Source organism: Zalophus californianus, chromosome 1, assembly GCF_009762305.2.
Source record: "Zalophus californianus isolate mZalCal1 chromosome 1, mZalCal1.pri.v2, whole genome shotgun sequence".
Taxonomy (NCBI): domain Eukaryota; kingdom Metazoa; phylum Chordata; class Mammalia; order Carnivora; family Otariidae; genus Zalophus; species Zalophus californianus.
Genome location: NC_045595.1, coordinates 11,939,618 through 11,948,723, shown reverse-complemented (window position 1 = coordinate 11,948,723; position 9,106 = coordinate 11,939,618). Strand labels below are relative to the sequence as shown.

The window sequence follows — 9,106 nt, the reverse complement described above, 5'->3', positions numbered from 1 at the left end:
AGCAATGTTGAAAAAGAAAAGCAAAGCTGGTGGCATCACAATTCCGGACTTCAAGCTCTATTACAAAGCTGTCGTCATCAAGACAAAATGGTACTGGCACAAAAACAGACACATAGATCAATGGAACAGAATAGAGAGCCCAGAAATGGACCCTCAACTCTATGGTCAACTAATCTTTGACAAAGCAGGAAAGAATGTCCAATGGAAAAAAGACAGTCTCTTCAACAAAATGTGTTGAGAAACTTGGACAGCCACATGCAGAAGAATGAAATTGGACCATTTTCTTATACCATACACAAAATTAAACTCAAAATAGATAAAAGACCTAAATGTGAAACAGGAATCCATCAAAATCCTTGAGGAGAACATAGGCAGCAACCTCATCGACCTCAGCCTCAGCACCTTCTTCCTACAAACATCACCAAAGACAAGGGAAGTAATGGCAAAAATGAATTACTGGGACTTCATGAGGCTAAAAAGCTTTTGCACAGCAAAGGAAACAGTCAACAAAACCAAAGACAACCAAAAGAATAAGAGAAGATATTTGCAAATGACATATCAGATAAAGGGCTAGCATCAAAAATCTTTAAAGAACTTATCAAACTCAACACCCAAAGAACAAATAATCCAATCAAGAAATGGGAAGAAGACATGAAGAGACATTTCTGCAAAGAAGACATACAAATGACCAACAGACACATGAAAAAGTGCTCAACATCACCGGCATAAGAGAAATCCAAATCAAAACTTCAGTGAGGTACCACCTCACACCAGTCAGAATGGCTAAAAAGATGGTTTTAAGACAAGGAAAAGACAGAGGAAAACCACCATGGACTTTCACTGTATACCTATTTATTTCCCCAGACTAGAAATTGCCCACTGCTAATTGAAATATGGGGAGGAAGCAATCCTTGTGGACTGCTGGAAAGAACCAAGAATGGAGAAGCATAAATTTCACATGCTCTGTGCACCAGGTCATGGTCTCCTGAGCATCAATCTCGATTGCTCACACTTGTCTAAAGGGGGCATGTCAGAGGATATTTAGGTAGCATTACCTGTAGTGGGGAAATGGACAAGCTGCTTGGGAAACGAAACTGGGAAAAGGGAGGTCGCATGGGCTGGATGCAAACACTAGAGTCTAGGTAGGAGTTCAATGCACACACAGCAGTGTAAATGAACCTATAAAATGGTCTTGAGTGAATGAAGCAAAAGCAGATGAACACTCTAGCATAATTCCACTGGGCACATGAAAATTAGAGCACCTTGAAACTATTCTGGTTGATGCTGTAACAGTGCATACATGTCATTATACATTTTCAAAACCCAAGATGTGCAATACAGACTGAGAACCCTAATTTAACCTGTGGGCTTAGTTAATAATAACGTAACCATATTGGTTCACCAACTGGAACAAATGCACCACAAGAATACCAGATTGTACAACCATTAGCAGCAACCCTGGCCTCAACCCACCAGATGCCAGTAGCATCCCCCCCCTCCTCATGAGCTCTGACAGGCAAAAAGATCCTCCAGGCATGTACAAACATTTCAGGTTGAGGGGCAGAATCAGCCCCAAGCAAGAATGTAGACTTAGAAGCTGCAAAGGGCACTAGGTTGGGTGAAGAACCCATGACTCAGAATGGGCAACCTGAGAAGACCCCCAGCAGCTGCCCAAGGCTAAGAACCTGTCTTATGACCTTCTCCCAGGCCCTATCTTCATACCCAGTCTGGGTCTTGCTCCCCATAACTGTTCGAGTATTGCCACCTACCCTGTCCCTCCTGGTCCCCCTCAGCCTGGGCTACCTCTTCCAGGAAGCAGCCAGCAGGGGAGGGCAGAAGAAGCTCTCCTGCCCATGGCTGTCAACAGCACACAGGGGCAGGTGTGGGGCCAGACCTCGGGGCGCCTGGAACTGATGCTGTGTGCTTTATCCCTGCTGCAGCTTCCCAGCAGGCTGCTCCCCAGGGCTTCCCTGGGACACCAACCTGCAAGGCTGCCCTCAGGGTCTGGAGATGCCAGGAGGATCATCACAGGGCCTTTAGGGACCTGAAGCCTCTACTCCTTCCTCCAATAACCCAACACAACCAAGGCTTCCTGCTTCTCTCTCTGCCCAGAGAGCCCCAGTCCCTGCTGAGGACTAGGAGCTCCCAGTCCTGGGGGAGACAGGGCAAGAGTAGATGCCCTCAAGTCCTTGGGATCAGGGCAAGGTCAGAGGGAAGACAGGAGCTGAACAGCTGAGCAGTAGAGAGTGGGAATCCAGGGCTCTGCCCTGGGATCAAGGCAGCTGGAAGACTTCCCAGAATAAGGGTAATTTAGAGCTGGGTCTTGGAGATGGGTTTCTCTTGGTCATCAGAAGTGTTCAGAGTCTTCTGACCAAACTGGATAACCCCACTTCTCCTCTTGATCGATTTACCCTGTCTCTGTTGTCATGATGATCCAGCCAGAGAATCCACCTGAGGATGTCATCCTTGGGCTCTAATAAAACATTTGGTCTTTGTCCAGTTCCTGAGACACAGCCTCTAAGCCCCTGTCTCAGGAGTGAGAATAGTGCCTTCTGTATGTTAATGAGATAAGTGGTGCCTGGGGGCCCCACCTCTCCCTGTGGCCAAGTTCTTCCCTACCCCTGTTGTCCTGGTGGTCCAAGCCAAAGAATCCAAATTAACATATGCCTCTCTGTAATATAATCAAACTAATATTTGGCCTCTTATGTGTCTTTGTTTACTGACCATCTAATGAGAGTCTTTACCACCATACTGGCCAATAGGAGCTTAGGGGACTGAATTTTCTCTGGAAGCTTTTCTTTATGGCATTCTTGAGCTCCTTATTCCTGAGGCTGAAAATGATCGGGCTGAGAAAGGGGGTGAAGACTATATAGGTGGTGGTCATCAGAGTGTTACTATCCATAGAATGGCGGCCCTTGGGCTTGAGGTAGATCATGGAGGCAAAACCATAGTGTACAATGACCACAGTGAGGTGGGACACACATGTGGAGAAGGTCTTGTGCCTGCCCTCAGCAGAGGGGATCTTCAGTATGGTGACCACAATGAAGACATAGGAGAGGATGATGAGGAATAAACAGCCCATCAGAGCTGTGACACACACCAGGGACCACACCCAAGGTGACAGAGGATGTCTCCTCCCCACAGGACAACTTTAAGAGGGAAAGTGCATGGCATAAAAATGGTGTATCACATTAGACTCACAGAAGATGAGGTGAAAAACTATTCAGTACCACCATCATCCCCATGACTGAGCCACCAGCCCAGGACCAGGACATTGGATGGGCACAGGTGTGGGTGCTCATGAGCACGTTGTACCTCAAAGAGTGGCAGATGGCCACATAGCAGTCATTGCCCATGATCATGAACAGAAAGGAGTGCTATATGTTCTCGCAGCACTATGCCCTCAATTATTCATTCATTTAGTGAAGAAATGTTATTCAAGACTTATTTTATATGGAAATATTCAAGGTGCTTGAATCCAGCAATGACCAAGGTCTAGGGCCCTGCTCTTTCCTTTTCATGGTCCACTGAGAGAAGCTGTCATATAACCAAAGATGACAGCACAGAGTGGTCAGTGGTGTGTTGGGGACAGCCTAGGGATCTGCAGAAGCTAGGTGTGGGTCTCACACCCAGCCTGGTATTTTGAGACTTTGAAATTGGTGATGTCTACAGGGAGACCTGAAGTGTGAAGTCTGATTCAGGTGAGGCAGGCAGTTGGAAGAGCGGTGTCCAGACAGAGGGGACAGCAAGTACAAAGCCTCAGGGTGACAAAGGCATAGTGCATTTGGGACAATGGTATGTTCAGTGCACAGGGAGAGTTGGAAGTCACTACTGCAGTTCTGGAATTAAAGGCAGATGGGTAAAAAAAAAGAAGAAAAAGAAAAAAAGGGACACCTGGGTGGCTCAGTTGGTTAAGTGTCTGCCTTTGGCTCAGGCCATGATCCCAGGGTCCTGGGATCGAGTCCCACATCAGGGTCTCTGCTCACTGGGGAGCCTGCTTCTCTCTGCCTGCCACTTCCCTTGCTTGTTCTCTCTCTCTCTCTGACAAATAAATAAATAAAATTAAAAAAAAAATACAGGCAGACAGGTGAGTAGGGCAAGAGCATGCAAGACCATGGCATCCACTTGAAGAGTTTATTCTAAGGGCAGTGGGAACTCCTAAATGTTTTTTAAATACATAGAGGAAAGAGCTGTATTCCATTATGTGAAAGTATTCATGGATGTTTCCATTTGGGGCTTCCTATGAGGGTGTTCTTATGACATCTAGTATATGTCCTTTGGTGGATTGATACTTATGTGTTCTGTTGGGTCTATAGTTAGGTGTGTAAATACTGACCCATTGGGAATAGATATTTGAATAGATACTACCAAACAGTTTCCCAAACTGGTTGTACCAAGAGGTACATTTTAAGCACAAGCAGCATGGTCAGATTCCTGTTTGTAGAGACCCCCTCTGGCTGGTGTGATGGAAGCAGCTGCTGAGGGCAGGTGGGATGAGCAGACTGAGGAAGAGATGGGGAGAGGTGCATGAGGGCACCCTGGATGGGGTGAAGTGGCAAACTGAGGTTGATTTCAGACATAGAATGGACAGTGTTGCTGATTGGACTGAGGGAGACGGGAAGTGAAATTTCTACTTCTAATGCTCAAAACACCAAATATGTGAGTTCTTTCCACACCAATGACCAATTCTCCAACTACCCAGACACTATCTTGGTGTCCTATAATTCTGTTCAGTTCTGATACTTACTACCTGGAGATGCCAGTCACAAGTATTGGGTGCCCAGTGTACCTGCACTTCTTTCTGACGTGGCTACAAAGGTGAGGGTTTCCACATTCCCCCTTTCAGTTTGGGTACTTTCCTAGAATAACTCACAAAAATCAGGAAAATGCAACACTTACTCTTCCCAGTTTATTATGAAAGAACAACTCAGGAACAGCCAAATAAAAGAGATGAATCCTACAAGGTATGGAGGAAGGAGCAAGGAACTCCCATGCCCTCTCTGGACATGCCACGGTCCTAGCACCACCATGTGTTCACCAGCTGGGAAGTTCTCTGAATCCCACTGTTTAAGGAGTTTTTATGGGGGTTTGATTACACAGACATGATTGATTAAATCTTTCATCCTTATTGAGCATCAATCTGTAGCTCCTCTCCCCTCCCTGGAGGTTGCAATTCTCTAATCACCCCTTGGAAGTTCTGGTGAGCAGCCCCCTTCCTAAAACTATATAGGAGTCCGAAGCCACCACTCATCTCATTAACATACAGAAGCCACTATTCTCACTCCTGAGATGGGGGCCTAAGGGCTGTGTCTCAGGAACTGGGCAAAGACCAAATGTGTTATTAGAGCCCAGGTATGCAAATACTAACGTGGATTCTCTGGCTGGATCACCATGACAACAGAGATAGGGTAAGTCAACCAAGGGAAGAAGTGGGGCTATCCAGTTTGGTCAGAAGACTCTGAACACTTCTGATGACCGGAGCGCCTGGGTGGCTCAGTTGGTTAAGCGACTGCCTTCGGCTCAGGTCATGATCCTGGAGTCCCGGGATCGAGTCCCACATCGGGCTCCCTGCTCAGCAGGGAGTCTGCTTCTCCCTCTGACCCTCTTCCCTCTCGTGCTCTCTGTCTCTCATTCTCCTCTCTCTCAAATGAATAAATAAAATCTTAAAAAAAAAAAAAAAAAGAACACTTCTGATGACCAAGAGAAACCAGTCTCCAAGACCCAGCTCTAAATTACCCTTATTCTGGGAAGCCTTCCAGCTGCCTTGATCCCAGGGCAGAGCCCTGGATTCCCATTCTGGGGTGCTCAGCTCCTGCCTTCCCTCTGACCTTGCCGTGACCCCAAGGACTTGAGGGCATCTAATCTTGCCCTGTCTCCCCCAAGACTGGGAGCCCCTAGTCCTCAGCAGGGTCTGTGGCTCTCTGGGCAGAGAAAGAATCAGGGAGCCTTGGTTGTGTTGGAGTGTTGGAGGAAGGAGTAGAGGCTTCAGGTCCCTGGAGGCCCTCTGATGATCCTGCTGGCCTCTCCAGACCCTGAGGGCAGCCTTGCAGGTTGGTGTCCCGGGAGGCCCTGGGGAGCAGCCTTCTGTTTGCTCAGGAGCACATGTCCGGTGCACAGAGCAAGTGAAGTCTTGGTTCTCACCAGCAGGGATAAAGCACACAGCATCAGTTCCAGGAGCCCTGAGGTCTGGCCCCACACCTGCCCCTGTATGCTGTTGACAGCCTCAGGAAGGAGAGCTTCTTCTGCCCTCCCCTGCTGGGTGCTTCCTGAAAGAGGCTGCCCAGGCTGAGGGGGACCAAAAGGGACGGGGTAGGTGGCAGTACTCGGACAGTTGAGGGGAGCAAGGCCCAGGCTGGGGACGGGGACAGGGCCTGGGAGAAGGTCGTAAGACAGGCTCTTAGCCTTGGGCAGCTGCTGGGGGTCTTCTCAGGTTGCCCATTCTGGGTCTTGGGTTCTCAGCCATCCTAGTGCCCTTTGCAGCTTCTAAGTCTGCATTCTTGTTTGGGGCTGATTCTGCCCCTCAACCCAAAATGTTTGTACATCCCTGGAGGACCTTTTTGTTGTCGGAGCTCATGGGGAGGGAGGGGATGCTACTGGCATCAGGTGAGTCGAGGCCAGGGTTGCTGCTAATGATTGTACAATCTGGTATTCTTGTGGTGCGTTTGGTCCAGTTGGTGAACCAATATGGATACATTTTTTTTCACCGTTCAAAATTTATTTGGGTACAGATCCTTTGCCTCTTTGGTTAAATTTATTCCTAGGTATCTTATGGTTATGGGTGCAATTGTAAATGGGATCGACTCCTTGATTTGTCTCTCTTCTGTCTTGTTGTTGGTGTATAGGAATGCCACTGATTTCTGTGCATTGATTTTATAGCCTGCTACTTGACTGAATTCCTGTATGAGTTCTAGCAGTTTTGGGGTGGAGTCTTTTGGGTTTTCCACATACAGTATCATATCATCTGCAAAGAGTGAGAGTTTGACTTCCTCTTTGCCGATTTGGATGCCTTTGATTTCTTTTTGTTGTCTGATTGCTGTGGCTAGGACTTCTAATACTATGTTGAATAGCAGTGGTGAGAGAGGACTTCCCTGCCGCGTTCCTGACCTTAGGGGGAAAGCTCTCAGCTTTTCCCCATTGAGAATGATATTCGCTGTAGGTTTTTCGTAGACGGCTTTTATGATATTGAGGTATGTACCCTCTATCCCTATACTCTGAAGAGTTTTGATCAAGAAAGGATGCTGTACTTTGTCAAATGCTTTTTCTGCATCTATTGAGAGGATCATATGATTCTTGTTCTTTCCTTTGTTAATGTATTGTATCACGTTGATTGATTTGTGGATGTTGAACCATCCTTGCAGCCCAGGGATAAATCCCACTTGGTCGTGGTGAATAATCCTTTTAATGTACTGTTGGATCCTATTGGCTAGTATTTTGGTGAGAATTTTTGCATCCATGTTCATCAAGGATATTGGTCTGTAATTCTCCTTTTTGATGGGATCTTTGTCTGGTTTTGGGATCAAGGTAATGTTGGCCTCATAAAATGAGTTTGGAAGTTTCCCTTCCATTTCTATTTTTTGGAACAGTTTCAGGAGAATAGGTATTAATTCTTCTTTAAATGTCTGATAGAATTCCCCTGGGAAGCCATCTGGCCCTGGGCTTTTGTTTCTTGGGAGATTTTGGATGACTGCTTCAATTTGCTTAGTGGTTATAGGTCTGTTCAGGTTTTCTATTTCTTCCTGGTTCAGTTTTGGTAGTTGATACATCTCTAGGAATGCACCCATTTCTTCCAGGTTATCTAATTTGCTGGCATAGAGTTGCTCGTAATATGTTCTTATAATGGTTTGTATTTCTTTGGTGTTGGTTGTGATCTCTCCTCTTTCATTCATGATTTTGTTGATTTGGGTCATTTCTCTTTTCTTTTTGATCAGTCTGGCCAGGGGTTTATCAATCTTGTTAATTCTTTCAAAGAACCAGCTCCTAGTTTCGTTGATCTGTTCTACTGTTCTTTTGGTTTCTAGTTCATTGATTTCTGCTCTGATCTTTATGATTTCTCTTCTCCTGCTGAGTTTAGGCTTTATTTGCTGTTTTTTCTCCAGCTCCTTTAGGTGTAGGGTTAGATTGTGTATTTGAGACCTTTCTTGTTTCTTGAGAAAGGCTTGTATTGCTATATACTTTCCTCTCAGGACTGCCTTTGCTGTATCCCAACGATTTTGGACAGTTGTGTTTTCATTTTCATTGGTTTCCATGAATTTTTTTAATTCTTCTTTAATTTCCTGGTTGACCCATTCGTTCTTTAGTAGGATGCTCTTTAGCCTCCATGTATTTGAGTTCTTTCCGACTTTCCTCTTGTGATTGAGTTCTAGTTTCAAAGCATTGTGGTCTGAAAATATGCAGGGAATTATCCCAATCTTTTGGTACCGGTTGAGACCTGATTTGTGACCTAGGATGTGATCAATTCTGGAGAATGTTCCATGGGCACTAGAGAAGAATGTGTATTCCGTTGCTTTGGGATGGAATGTTCTGAATATGTCTGTGAAGTCCATTTGGTCCAGTGTGTCATTTGAAGTCTTTCTTTCCTTGTTGATCTTTTGCTTAGATGATCTGTCCATTTCAGTCAGGGGGGTGTTAAAGTCCCCCACTAGTATTGTATTGTTGTCAATGTGTTTCTTTGCTTTTGTTATTAATTGCCTTATATAATTGGCTGCTCCCATGTTCGGGGCATAGATATTTACAATTGTTAGATCTTCCTGTTGGATAGACCCTTTAAGTAGGATATAGTGTCCTTCCTCATCTCTTATTACAGTCTTTGTTTTAAAATCTAGTTTGTCTGATATAAGGATTGCCACCCCAGCTTTCTTTTGGTGTCCATTAGCATGGTAAATGGTTTTCCACCCCCTCACTTTCAATCTGGGGGTGTCTTTGGGTCTAAAATGAGTCTCTTGCAGACAGCATATGGATGGGTCTTGTTTTTTAATCCAATCTGATAGCCTGTGTCTTTTGATTGGGGCATTGAGCCCATTTACATTCAGGGTAACTATTGAAAGGTATGAATTTAGTGCCATTGGATTGCCTGTAAGGTGACTGTTACTGTATGTTGTCTGTGTTC

The 9,106-nt window shown here is 45.6% G+C and overlaps 1 pseudogene; it reads right to left on the bottom strand.

Moving 5' to 3' along the window:
• Positions 1-2,740: 2,740 nt before the first annotated feature.
• Positions 2,741-6,694, bottom strand: LOC113916087 (annotated as a pseudogene).
• Positions 6,695-9,106: the final 2,412 nt, after the last annotated feature.